The sequence below is a fragment of the Carettochelys insculpta genome, chromosome 2 (genome assembly GCF_033958435.1).
Source record: "Carettochelys insculpta isolate YL-2023 chromosome 2, ASM3395843v1, whole genome shotgun sequence".
Classification (NCBI taxonomy): Eukaryota; Metazoa; Chordata; order Testudines; family Carettochelyidae; genus Carettochelys; species Carettochelys insculpta.
The window spans coordinates 85,793,080-85,807,407 of record NC_134138.1 but is presented as its reverse complement, the minus strand read 5'-3'; the positions used below and the strand labels follow the sequence as shown (position 1 = coordinate 85,807,407).

At 39.7% G+C, this 14,328-nt stretch overlaps 1 protein-coding gene across 2 annotated transcripts in view; it reads right to left on the bottom strand.

Annotated features, from left to right (window-relative positions):
• CDH2 (cadherin 2) overlaps positions 1 to 14,328 on the bottom strand; it is a 196,690-nt gene that overhangs the window by 163,777 nt on the left and 18,585 nt on the right. The window contains exon 1 of one of the 2 annotated variants that reach the window (XM_074987252.1): positions 12,207 to 12,773. The exons of the other annotated variant lie outside the window; for it this stretch is intronic. The gene's annotated coding sequence lies outside the window, so the exon portion shown is untranslated. Of the gene's footprint in view, positions 1 to 12,206; positions 12,774 to 14,328 lie in introns of those variants that run through there. 2 annotated transcript variants of the gene reach the window in all.

Here is a 14,328-nt window from a genome sequence, read left to right as displayed (position 1 = left end):
TTTTTCTGCAGTTTTCTTAAGAAATAAAAACTAAGTACAAGGAAGCCCAGTACATTAGTCTAATGTTTTGGTCCAATGCTCAGGTTTGCTTTGAGTTATAAGACTGCTCTTAAACATGAAGGCCTAATTCTTTTCTCACGTAAGTTTTAAATTTCAAGAGTTATCTCTCATAAAGACTACTGATATGAAAGAAGAATCAGGCCTAGCTGTACAAAGATATGTACATCAGTAAAAATTAAGAAAAGGGGGGTGTCCAGGGGTGGGTGTGTTGCATTTATGTTTTAAAATAGTACTAGGAATTTCCAAGTATTTTTAAAACTTAACTATAACTTAACCCTCTATGAAAAAGAAAAACAGAAGCATTCTAGCCGTTGCTCTCAACTTTAGACAAACTCACAAACTGATTATGAACCTTATCACCCCTAAAATAATTATTTTTCTCAGTTAGCTGAGGCACTCATCTCCTCTGAATTGCCATACACTAGGCTACGGTTGCCAAGCTATTCCAGGAGACTTTTTTTCCCCAACATGATGTAATGCCATTTTCGTCAAGTGTCCAATTAAAATCTTCTGGATTGCTTTCAGTAGTCACCAGGAGATAAGATGCCAATTCCAGGAGACTCCAGGGCAATCCTGGAGGGTTGGTAACAATAGCAGCAGCATGTTTGCCTCTTAAATACTATTTCCTCAGAACAGAACAGTAGAAGATAGTTGCAGGTGCCTCCAAGGACTAACTTCAAAAGCCCTGGTGCAGGAGTGATGAGGAAGGGCTGTCGGACTGCAGCCCATGCAGCAACCCAGAAAGCAGTCATACATTAGAAAGGCTCTCAGAGCTCCCTAAATTATGCTGAGGACCTCTCCAGCCTCTAGACCAGCCCAAGACTAGGAGGGCACAAAGGTGGCTTAAAGCCCTCACAGCTTCCTACTGACTCCCCAACGGGCTGCAGGTTCTGTGTTTCACCTTTTAGAGGGACATCACAGAATCTCACCCTTTGAACAGATGGCACATTTGTCTGCAGTGCAAATCCAGGCAATTTCACACTTAGGTTAAAAAAAGAAACATCACGAGCTTAAAATGGAACACTTGGTTCTCATATTTCATATGAGGGTGTTCACTAATTGTCAAATAACTGTGATTTATATATTCATTAAAATGGAATGGTAGCAGAAAAGTCTGTTTGCAAATGAGGTACTGAGTCATTCACCAGCTTTGCGTATCTACAGCACCTAAAATGACAACAAATCAACACTCTTCCCCAATAAGGGACACATATGCCAGTATCTTATATAAGTCTTTGTATCTTAGGCAGACAATCGGTGCTGTTGATTTTCCAAGCGTTCTGAAGCACTCTATCCTTGTCATCACACAGTGCACTGAGCAGCTACATCTGAGCTTTGGGACCTATACATTTAGTATTTGCACAGTCATGACACTGCTGAACAACTGTATTAAGGAAGCTAAACTTCCTTTAAGTCACATTTGTATTCCTTCTTGCAGGAAAGAAAACTTCCCAAATATGGAGAGTAAACCAATTCAGTGATGAATTCCCTATTCTGCAAACAGCTTGAAACAACAGCTCAAAGGTGTGAACTATCACACACCTGGAAGTGTATTAACAGCGAGTACTAATGATGACACATTAAATATGAACACAGTTGACAAGCCAACTTCTCATCATTTTAGGAAAACTAGTCAGCTACTAATTATCCAAGAATGCACAATTATCTCTCATGCCAGGTCTCGTGCTAAAAGTCCCAACAATCCCATACCCACCTATAAATACCTCCTGCTTCTTCCAAAAACTTGTACACTTCAATTGTTTTGTCGCTACAAACCATCCATTGTACACTGAAAACCATAAGAAATATAAACCGAGTTTGACATAAAATATAAACACTACAAAGAATACTTTGCTGACTGTGCTGTTCATTCTATATTTGCTTCAATTCATTTATTTTCCCAAAGTGGAGCACCACTGAATTTAAATTTAGCTTGCCATGAAGTACACAGGGTTTTAGCTAATCAAACTGTCACTAAAGGAAATTTTAAAATGAAAGATTTCTACAGTCTTGTAAGATGTCTTTAGATATTAACCTTTTATTTTGAATTTACACTGTAAAAAACCAATACATGCTAAACCCAATGACATAATTTTCACCCTTCATGTAACTTCAACATTGCAACTTACATGCTATTCTCCACTTCCAAATGAATACAAATGGCTAATGATGCACATTTTTGAGAGGGTTGCATAACAGCTACCAGAACTTCACCATTGTCGCCTATCTGTTAACAAGACAGTGCTTGTACATAAGGCATGCCACAAACGCCAGTGCAGAATGATATTCTGCTCTGCCCACAACCATGCATTTAAATTTAGAAAAAAAAAGTTATTGTGTTAAATGTGTTTCACTCTGGTCCAAGAAAAACAATGTAGACAAAGAGAAAGAATCCCATGGAATCAGGATTCCATTGAGTTGGGGGTTAATTTTGTTTTTTAATAAAACTACTTTGGTGATCAATTTAGCTCACAGCATGATCATTTTAAACAAAAACAAAACAATATCATGGAAAAACTCTGAAGTTCATTTTCAGGAAATAAAAGATTACAAAGAAGGTATTTTCAGAATTCGTGTGGAAGAATATAGTAAGTCAAACCTTATATAACAGGAAAAAATTCAAGCACAATTTTCATTTTGCTTTATAACATAAATACAGAAACCTTCATATCCCCCCCCTTCAGTGATCCTTAGCAGGGAACTGGAGCAGAGACTTCTTTACAGAATATTGATCTTATTAAACAATGGATCTGAATTTATTGATCAATTCCAACTAAACCCCATACTATTTGCTAGGCCATGCATGATGTGCAATTTTGGATGAATAAACAAAAGAAAAAAGCAGCTGTTTCCCCCTTCGGACAAACAGGTTTTTGTTTTTACTATACATAACAGATGTTACATTACTGACCTACTAACAAACATCACAGTGGTAACCATGTTAGCCCCATGTCAAAAGCTTGTCTCTCAAAAAGGTAAGTTGGGCCAATAAAAGACACTACCCTCACCCATTCTCTCTTTCTGCTACAAGCTGAGCATCTCTGGGCCAGCAACATCCATTGTCTGTCTGGACATCATTCGGTCCATTTTCATTTTTACTGAAGGGAAACAAGAATTTATATCTTGATACCCAATACTCTCGGCTTTAATTTAAAAATAAACTGGAACATGCAGATTCACATTACTGTGCAAGACCTTTATCTTGCAAAGTAAGGCCCAGATAACGCATTGGCAGCTGTGTGGGTCCACCATTATACCACACGGACCCTGCAAAGATGCTTTTGCAATACTTGGTTCTGAAATTATACCCATTGTTTGTACAGATTGAACCTCTCTAGTTCGGCACCTTCAAGACCTGACTGGTGCCAAACGCGAGAATTTGCCAGACCACAGGAAGTCAATATTGTCTAGCTGCAGCATTATGAACACTTCCACTGCTTACCGGCCTCTTAGATGACATTTGGGGTAAGTTACAGCTAAAAACAGCACAGAACACAGAGCTAGAACTGGTGGCTGGAAACAAACTATAAGAAGTGGTAGTCCAGCTAACTAAAGTTATGATGGATTATGGATGTTGCCAGAAAAAGAGTGCAGGACTAGAAAGGTTCAACTTGTAGTTTAACTTTTGGTGTTTCTTCTTAATATGAACGCCAGGCTCATGAAAAAGTGCTGAACTAGCAGTTCCAGAGAATATTTTGGAAATACTTTGACCTAGCTACCCCATATAGTTCAACTCTAACTTGGGTGGAGTTCTTCCAGTAGAGAACAGTTACCTGCCACTGCCTTTCACTTATTTCTACACCGCTTTAGCAAGTTCAACAATTAGCAATGCAGCTTTTAATCTATCCCGAAACTCTTAGTCCTGTGAATGAGCTTTACTCGCATGTGTAATCCCACTTCCCACTGAACTCAATACTAGTACTACATTTAAAGACTACTCATCTAATTAATGCATGGTGGCTTTTGTGACACAGCCACGTATCTTCTAGAAACTGGACTGAGACCAAATACATTTTTTTCACAATAGACTACTGAAGAGTCATCAGTTAGTAAGTCCTTTCATACACAACTGACAGATTGAATTTGAACTAGTGACCTAGAAGGGAAAGGCTGTATTCACCATTACCAATCTCTTGAGAACTGAATTAATCAATTTTATAAAAGCAACTGTGTGCACTACAGCACCGTATTATTAAGAAAGGAAGGAAAGGTTGTTCTTTTGAGTGTAAGGGCATACGATTAGTAAGAGAACTACAGATTTTGGGTGGCATTATTATTTCTATGGTCCCAAAAAGCATGCTTGCTGCTTTACAGTCTACAGACACAGTACCTCCTGTTGAAGAAATGTAACATTGCATGTGACTTCTAATAGTATTAAGAAAATAATATTAAATGGGTTTGACAATGACATTTTTATAAACAGCTCTCATAAAATATCTTCAAAATACTACTATGAAAGCCATATTGAATGACAAATGCTACAGACTACAAATTAAAGGAGAAGTGGGGATATGGTTAGTGGTAAGAGGCTATCCTCATGTACTCACACTTTTATCTAATCAATGACCTTAACGTGTACATGAACAAGGTTACGCTGAAGATAGTACACATGCCAAAAACTCTGTTAAAGCAGAGTAGGACTGAACAGGGATTTTTAAAATTGAAATCCACATTTTAATTGCAATAGCTTTTTATTTTTTTTTTTTTTACCATTTTTCACAATGATTTTACCTCACTATATTTATTGAGGTGTTGTTTCATGGCAAGTTACATTTGCAAACTACCCTAACAAATATACATTAAACTGTAAAACTAAAAAACAAGTGTTCCTTTTGCAATGCAATGTAAACTGGATGGTGATCTGGGAATGAAGCAGCTCAACTATATTTATCTTTTTATTTTCATGGTATACTAGGGCTCTGTTTGTCTACCCAGCAGGAGCTATTTTGGGATACAATAGGGTCTCAGCATTCCCAAGGGTCTGTGTTGAGAACCCTTGTGAATGTTAAACTTCACAAATACTGTAGGGCAGCCACTCCCACCTGGAGTCCAGCTGCCTGGGCTCCTGCTTGGAGTCCCGGTGGAAGTAGTGGCTGCCAGAGCTCCTGCTTGGAGCCCCAGGGAATCCACAGCTACCGGAGTGCCCGGAGCTCCGGGGAAGCCACGGCTACCGGCACTCCTGCCCAGAGCCCCGGGGAAAGCAGCAGCTGCCAGTGCTTCTGCCTGGATCCCTGGGAAGCGGCAGCCACTGACATTCTCTAGCCCAGAGAACCAGGAAGAGGCAGCTGCCAGCACTCAGTGCCCTGGATAAGCAACGGCTCGCAGAAACTTGTGACGAATGTTGAGACCCTACTGTACTCTGGTATCCCAAAACAGCTGCCTCATGTCTATGCAATGTGCTCACCATTTCAAAATATTTTTCGAAAAAACAAGCATGCAATTGCAACATCCTTGTATACCTCATTGCAGGAGGAGTAAGGGATGCTTCAAGACAGCACTTTATTTTGACATGTGATGCCATTTAGACAGTACCACGACAAAATAGCCTATTTTGAAATTGACTCAAAATTTAAGTTACACAATTTGCAAACTGTGCAGCTTATTTCAAATTCAGGTTCTCCTATAGAAATAAGACATAGCCTGAGTAGCCTCCTGGACTCATTAATTACACGAGGTCTATTCAATATAAGTGAAAAGATCTAGCCACTAGATTTATTCCATATTTACATTTTGGAATCCACAATCACAACTTGGTACAAAATCAGTAAATGATCTCCTGTACAATTTAGTATGTATTATCTGTATATTGACATCCTGATCCCTAGTCAACTCGGCTACGAAGCCTCTAGGGGTTCCATGCCAGTCCCAAGCTTGGATAAAGGAGGAGGGTTGATCAGATGAGGGGACGATGCGTTGATCATAAAAAAACAATACAAATGAAATCTGGCGTCAGTGTGATTAACTGAAAATTGCTTCGTCGAATTTCAGAAGGCATTTGGAGTCAGCATTGGAGTCATACAGAGTGGATAGCAGACTGATATGGTTTTTGAAGGGTATCAATGACAATGTAGAGGCAGCAGTGAGAATGAGCAGAGAATTGGAAAGTTGGTTTAGAATGAGTAGAGGTAAGAGACAACGAGACCCAATATCACTGAGCATCTTCACTGTGTACCTAGACAGAGTGATGGACAAGATCAAGGAAGAGGCAAAAGGGATATCAGTGCACGGGATGAACATTAATAACTTGAGGTTCACGGATGATATAGGTATCGTTGAGGAAAATGAAGAGAAGCTAGCGAGAACGGTGAAAGTGCTAAACGAGGAAGGGAAGCAGTACGGACTGATTATGAACATCGACAAAACAAAAACAATGGCATCTGGAGATAAGGAAATAGGAAGGAAGATCAGTGTAGATGGGATCTAATGAGAGAAGACAGAGAAGTACATGTATCTGGGGAGCAACATGATGTAAGACTTAGACAGTAAGAAGGAAATAGCAATTACAATAGTGAAAGCAAGAATGAGTTTGAAGGCAATGGATCAGATCTGTAAAAGCAAAGCGATTAGCTTAGGAACGAAGCTGAAAATCTTGAAAATGTGCATAGTCAGCTGCACGTTGTAAGGATGTGAGATACGGGTGATAACAAAAGATTCAAAGAGAAGGATATTGGCGTTCAAGAGATATTGTTATAGAAAGATCTTGAGACTAGGATGGATGCAGAAGGTCCCCAACAAGGAATTATATTGGAAGAGTCAGCTGCAAGAGAACCTACTGCAGAAGGTTGTATAACAGAAGTTACAGCTATTCAGACACATCCACAGAATGAACAATGAATGGAAAGTCAAGACCCTGGTATTTGGCATAATGGATGGTTCAAATAGGAGAGGCAGACCCCACAGAGAATGGGTGGTGAAATATTAGATTGGTGGTGAACTACTCTACAGAAACTAAGCCACTCCACACTGGACAGAAAAAAGATGGAGGGAAATAGTGAGGGAGGCATCAGACACTAATGGGAGCTGAGCCCTTGATTGTTGATGATGATGATCGCTAGTCATGGTAGTAAATTAAGCACAAAAATAAATGTTTGCAGGTTCAGGCACTGACTGAGTAGGATCATGTGGTAACAGCTTGTGAGACTACAGCCCCAGGAAAATATGTGCAACAGTAATACTAACATTGCATTATCCTTTTCTCTTCAATCTTTCTTTCTTGCATTGTTCTTTGTATGGTGTTTCCTAGTTTTTTTACTTTTTAAGAACTTATAAAACAAAAATTCTACAATGTGAAACTGTAGGATAGACAGCAAAAGAATAATGTGGCCTGTACAACAGATGCACTTCTAGACAACCCTGTCCCTTACATCTCATCTGTGAGCTAGCCAAAATCAGATCTGATGAAGAGGGTGTGCCCCATGAAAGCTCATCACCGAACAAGTCATTTTGTTAGTCTTTGAAGTGCTACGTTCCTGCTGGTTTGTTTTGCTGGAGTACAGACTGACACGGCTACCTGTCTGTTACAATCAGACAGATTTATCTCTGGTATAACTCTACAAAAGTCACCAGAAGCGCATCAAGAGTGTACTTAGCTCAGTGAAATTGGTTGAAGTGAGAGTGCCTCAAAATAACTTTGTATGTGTTGACTGGTATCAAAAACTTTAACACGATATTACCTACCACTGGAATTCAGTTAAATGCTAACGTGTTTTGCAATATAGGTTATTCCCCTATAATATCCATTCAATAGGAAACTTTAGTAAGTTTGTCTCCTGGATTGTTAGAAGGATGACAAGGCAACAAAAGATGTCATTGTAGTTATAAATAATAGACCAGAATGTATAATTATACACACAATGTGAAAATGAACAGGATTTTACATAGGAATTATGTGAATACGTACTCATTGCATTTTCATTCTGAACTTTCTAACAAAAAGGACCTCTCTCATTTATTTTTTAAAACGTATTTTTAACACATGGAGGTTGTCATGACTAAATTCCCCTCTTTTAGGGTCAAATCGTCAGCCTTGTGTGTTCTGCCACTGTGTAAAACTATAAGATAGGCATAGCCTTCTCCAACACAGTGAAGATACATAAAAAAAATTCTGCACAACAGAGATCCTAAGAGGTATAATGGTACTTTGAAGATCCATTACCAGCTGGCTTAACTTAGAGTAGTCTTAAGGCTGCTCTAATTAAGATCACAGTCACAAACAACTCCTTTCCAGCTCCCTCTTGAGCTGTTCCAATGGCTTACTGGGCACAGATGAGGATTCAGCTCTTATACTTCATATTCTCTTATACACAAAGAACACTATATTTTAGAGCCTCATAAGTGCACGCAGTCAAAGAGCAAATGAAATACTACATATTAAGTATTTCTCCCCTCATAAAACTTCACCATAAGCAGAAGCTTACTCTTAAACCAGAGTAAGAATGTCCATATTCTAACACACTGCAACACTACAATGTACATTTATTTCTCTATAAATGGACTGTACTGTGCTGAGATTCAGGAACAGAAGTGGGGTTTTGTGTTAGAGCTTTTGGGGTCAGGCAGAGACTAATGGGGTTAAACAAATACCTCTTTCTTTAGCCTCACATATTCCACAAGAGAATGTAACAATTGTATAATTTATTTGAACATTGCATTTCATCTCTTGATATTCTTTTTTATTTTCAGTACTTTTTTTCTGTCAAGTAAATGTAACAAAATGAAACTAGAATATAGGATTTAGAAAAGCCAAATATTCAATATTTGAGCTTACATTGAAATGGCAAAAATATTTATTCACAACTCGAGCCAGTAAAGACATAACAGAGATGACTATTCCTTTGACAGTTTGGCTGTATACAGAGGATTAAATGTTAACTTTCAGTTACAACCAAAAGTCCCCAGGAAGATAACAGAATTTCAAGAATTTAAGTGAAGACTTAATTTTGACCCATGGTGTGTATCCAAAATGTATTTAATTTCTATTAAGTACTGCATTTTATTATTATTTTATCAGTTTTTAGGGGATACCAAACAGCTTAAGAGCACTATAAAGAAATTAATATTGGACAACTTATCTTAAACCAGAAGTAAAAATTTATAAAAACTAAAAAGCCCAAAAAAAGATGCAGAGTTAATTAACATATTTTACAGCTGTTCAATAAGGTGAAGAAATATTTAACACATACTCTAAGATAGAAGGTGGCAAACCACAGCACGCAGGCCACTTCTGGCCCAGCCATCATTTTAATCCAGCCTTTGAGTTCCCACTGGTGAACAGAGTCTGGAGCTTGCCCTGACCCACACAGTTCCAGAAGTAGTAGCATGTCCCACTTCTGGCACGTCCCCCTAAACACTGCTCCCCTAGTTCCTATTTCTTGGGAATCATGGGAGCTACAAGTGTGGCACCTGCACAAGGGAGAGGGAGGGGAGAAGCACACAGAGCTACCTGGCTACACTTCTGCAGCCAAAAGAAGGCAAAAGGAACATGCCACCACTTCCACAAGCTGTTGAGGAGGTAAGTGCAGCCTAGAGCCTGCATCTTTGAGGCCTTACTCCTGTGCTCAAACCCCTGATTCATCCCTCATCTTTCTCCTGCCCTCCAAGTCCCTTGATCCCAGGCCCCAGGGGCCTGCCTGCTGTTCCCAGCTGCCAGCATGGAAGGTGCATCAATATCTCTTCCACTCTGCAGGTGGCAAATGAAATTGACAAGCACCTACCAAGCAGGAAGGCTCCTTTGATTTTCCCAATGAAAAAATGATATACTTTGACAAAATAATTTTTTTCTTATAGATAATTTAGATTTTACGAAAATGGAATTCTCTGTTGAAAAATTATTCTGACAAAAAAGCTCCTGACCAGGTGTTAAGGTCTCATGGAATATAAAGAAAGAGCATATGATGCTGGCACTACAGAGTAATTGCTTACAGAAGAAAAGAGAAGTCTAAAGAGAAGGGTTATGGGCTCTAATTTTGAGCACAGTATGAGGCATTCTCTCTCCTAGAGTTACTGATGCGTAGTTTCATTCACAGCATAAAAGACAATGCATGTACACTTGCACCAAAAACAGTCAAGTAATCCCATTATCAAGGAAAGGGAAGATTACTATAATCTCTGGCCCCTCATGGGGAGCAGAGAAACAGCAAGTACTTCCAGGTGATGGGTGGCACTGGATACTAGATGACCAAGGTTCCAAGGATTAGACAAGGGATCTAGCACCCAGTGAATCCCAACATACCAGCAATCTCCAACTTCCACACTCCTTTTAAGGTAACCAGACACCATCATCCTGATGGATTGTTAAATATGACCGACTACCACAGATCCTTCCTCCTCTGGGCAGCCTACATCCCACCAATCACGAGCAGGAAGAGCACAAACAGATGCTCTATTAACAGCTTGTGACACAGTTTCTCCAGTGACCTCTGACTGTTCAACAAACAGATTTATCACACTGCATTGTTCTTAGATGGTAGGAAAGGTAAGCACATGGCTGTTTAATTGCATGCCAGATGAACTCTTCCTTTACCTGACTGGTTTACTCCCCGTCAATATTTTCCTCAGGTTCCTAAAGATAGTTCCTTAAAATAGCAAGAGGATCCTTTTCCAGCACCTTGGGAGAATGTGGATTCTCTTTCTCTGTCTGAGATGGCAAGGCAGAGGAAAAATAAAAAAAGTAGAAAAACACACCAGCTCCTTCAGACTGGAAAGGAATAAAATTTGGGCATTAAGGAGTTCATGTCAACCCCAGCCTGCAAGGGAATGCATGACTGGCTGCTGAAATTCCAGGGGATCCCCAATTGCTTCATCTCTCAAGTTGCTAGAAGTGAAGTAAGCAGAGCTTCAGACCAGCAACTGTCTTTTCATATTCATACCACATACCACCTTCTCCATTTTCATTTGCAGACTCCATAAGATGTACCTCATGCAGAATCAGAGATACTGAGAGAGATCAACATCAGAGAAGGCATGAGAAAGCCAACCAACAGGTCCGAATTAATAGGATTCTCCCACAAAGAAAACCGCTTTCATATTGCTGATCTACCATTCTCCAATCCATTTTTTTTAAATCAACACTGCTATTTTCAGACGTTAATTTCAACTAACCAAAAATCACAGAAAACAAAACAAAAAAAGATTCATTAGTAATAGTTAAGGCTGTGAAGTGTTTGGACAAATAGTATTTACCATTGCACACATTAATAAAAACAAAAAAACCAAAAACAAACCCTAAACTCTAGAGAAATCCTTAGCTATAGTTAACTATATAATTCAGCCGTACTTTAGAAGACTGTTAACTAACATATACCTGAATACAAACAAAACACTTCTGTGTAACACTGAACAAATATATAATTGGGTTAAAAAAAAAAGAATTAGCAAGTTAATGGAAGAAAGGCCTGTCAGTGGCTGTTAAGCAAAATAGGCAGGTATGCAACCCCAGCTTTCAGTGTCCCGAAACTTTTTAATGCCAGAAGCTGAGACTCGACAACACAAATGGATCTTGGATACGCAGCCTGTTCTACTTATTCTCTCTGAAACATCTGGCACCTGCCACTGTGAGAAGACAGGATACAGATCTGTCTACTACTCGTCTGACCATTCTTATAATCTTAAAACAATCTTAATTCTGCCTGGTAATGATGTCTTAAAGAAGAAGAAAGAAGAAACAGAAATAACCATATGTGTAACCAATGCTTTATCTCAGTGACCAATACTATACCATTTTCTTAATCATCCTATAACTGTGCCAGCTCTGAAAATTATTATAAGCACACAAACAACATTAAACAGATTACTTAGAAAAAACACCACAAAACTTTGAGTACATGTACAATAACTGGACAGACAAAAAATAAAATAGTTTCAAAATATCCTCAAAAGCAATGCCACAGACTAATAGATTAAGCATCAGTAAACATAAACCCAAGTAATTTTACTCAGATGACTTCAGTGAAACTGCAACTTTACTCACATGAGTAACTGTTTACAAAATAGTGTCTAAAAATTTTAGCTAAACAAGCCTGAAATTTATTTATAATAAACAAGAGCCTAATTCTTTTTTCCACAATAAACTTAAAAAAAAAATCGCATGACAAATCAGTACAAGCAAGGACATCAGCATTTAAAATCAAACTACCTCCTTAACTTACCCTTTTTTGCTCCAAGTAATCCAAGGCATACGTTCTGTCACCTACATCACCGATTATATTTCCTTGTAGAATGTAGGCACAAAGGGTGAAGATAGGGACAGATTTGACAGTAAATTAAAGGTAAGAGTTTTCTCTCTCTCTGGATTTTGCTTTCGTTTGTATATTTCAAACTTTTCAAACTATTTGAAACTTTAAATTTCAAACTGGAATGGCTTCTGAGTTGTTGTTCGGCTTCACTCTACCACCACGGTTTTGTCCACCAATGAAGAAGTCCTAGTAGCCAACTCAAAGGAATCAATTTTTGGTTTTAGCCTCTGTAAACCAGAAGTGACTTCAGGGAAGACCTAGGGATAACCTCACAATTTTGCCTTCAGCCAAATCATAACAGAGATTGGGAGAAGAGGTGCGGGGTAATCTGTTCCATTCTGTAGTCACAAAGATTTCTACAGTAAACCCTCGATTTAACAGACCCTGATTTAGCAGACTTCAGGAACAATGGACGTCCTGAAATCCTTGCCACCCACCAAAAAAGTAAAGGAACTTCCTCTGCCATGGCCTGGAGGAGCTACCACCTCCTCCGCCGTAGCCACCACACAGTCCGCCCACCACAAGTGGAGGAGCCGATGCAGGCAGACGGCACTCATGCCCCAGCCTTGTTGGGAGGAGCATATTGTAGCTCCAGCAGAAACTCCTCCAGGACACACGGTGACCCTGCCAGCCTCCGCCAGCTGCGAGTGATAGGGCTGTTCTAGCCGCATGCGGCAAGGTGCTTCCAGCTGTGCATGGCAGGGCTGCTACAGCCATGCTGGTGGTGTGCCTCTAGCAGCATGCAGAGAGGCGCTTCCAGCCACATGCAGCAAGGTGGTAGCCACACCAGCATCCAGCAGCTCCTCCAGCGGCAGCTTTTTTGGTGGAGGGGAGACTGCCGAGGGCAGTAAATGCTCACATATAATGGACCTTTGGGAACCCTGGACAACCCTCCCCCTGAACTGGTCCTTAAATTGAGTGTTTACTGTAATTTTCTGCAGACATAGTAAGTCTGATTCAGAGTTAATTTACAGTTATGTAAAGCAGAGTAACTCCACTGAAATGACTGGAATAATAATGATTTAAAACAAAATCAGCCTTCGATATCTTCTGTTTACATTTAGGAGTCATTATGAATTAGGACATAGTGGCATGACTGTACTGCATCCTGATGATAGGAATAACATACTTCTAAGTTAAAAAAAAAGAAAGCTAAGGTTCTTTAGCTCTGCTGTGAACTTTAACTTGCAAATAAAAGAATGTTTACCCCCACTCGCATGCACACACACCATGGAAGGCATGATCTCAGAGAGCTGACAGAAGTTAAATGGAAATAAATGAGATGCTTGAGCCCGTGGGCTGAGCTTATCAGAGCCTGCACCCTTAACCATAACAACAGTTTCTATTGCTACTGGCTGTAAGAGCTGCTATATAATGAGGGAGGGAAGAGAAGCAACATTCAAGAAACTATATACTCCTTTTCCCTTAGAAGGAAGAGAGTGCACTGTGAGGACAATCACAAAGAGGTATGCTTTAAGCACAATTAGAAAACTCCCTGGCCAGGAAGTTCCTATCTTTATTAAGCTCCCCACTGCAACACATCCTTTTGAGATTGTTTCTACTACTCTTTGTGAGCTACATGCTCTCTGTAAAAGTTCCATTGTGAAGCATTTGCTACATTCTGCCTCTTTTACAGGCAGGGTTGCCATCCCTGGCTTGGTGTCTTACCACAAAAAGCACATGCAATGAAAGCATGGAGTGAGGGCAGAGCTATGCAGCTATATCTGTCTTTACTGCTTTTCTCTTCTCCTCTGCCCAGGCTCCACATAGCCCATGCTAGTCTGACATTTGAGACAGCCCTGCAAGTTAGGAAACTCTGTATTAGAGACACTTCTAGTGGGAAATGTTCAGCTGTTAAGATGAAACAAAACTTCAATACTGCAAATACAGTAGAGTCTCACAATTCAAGAACTTAAGTTGCAAATTCAATTATTTGAGAGGGGCCAATCAGCCACTTCCCCCAGGTCTCCAGGCACCCCTCATCCCCCCATATTTGCAAAAAATCAACATGCACAAGGGTTCTAAACACAGAACC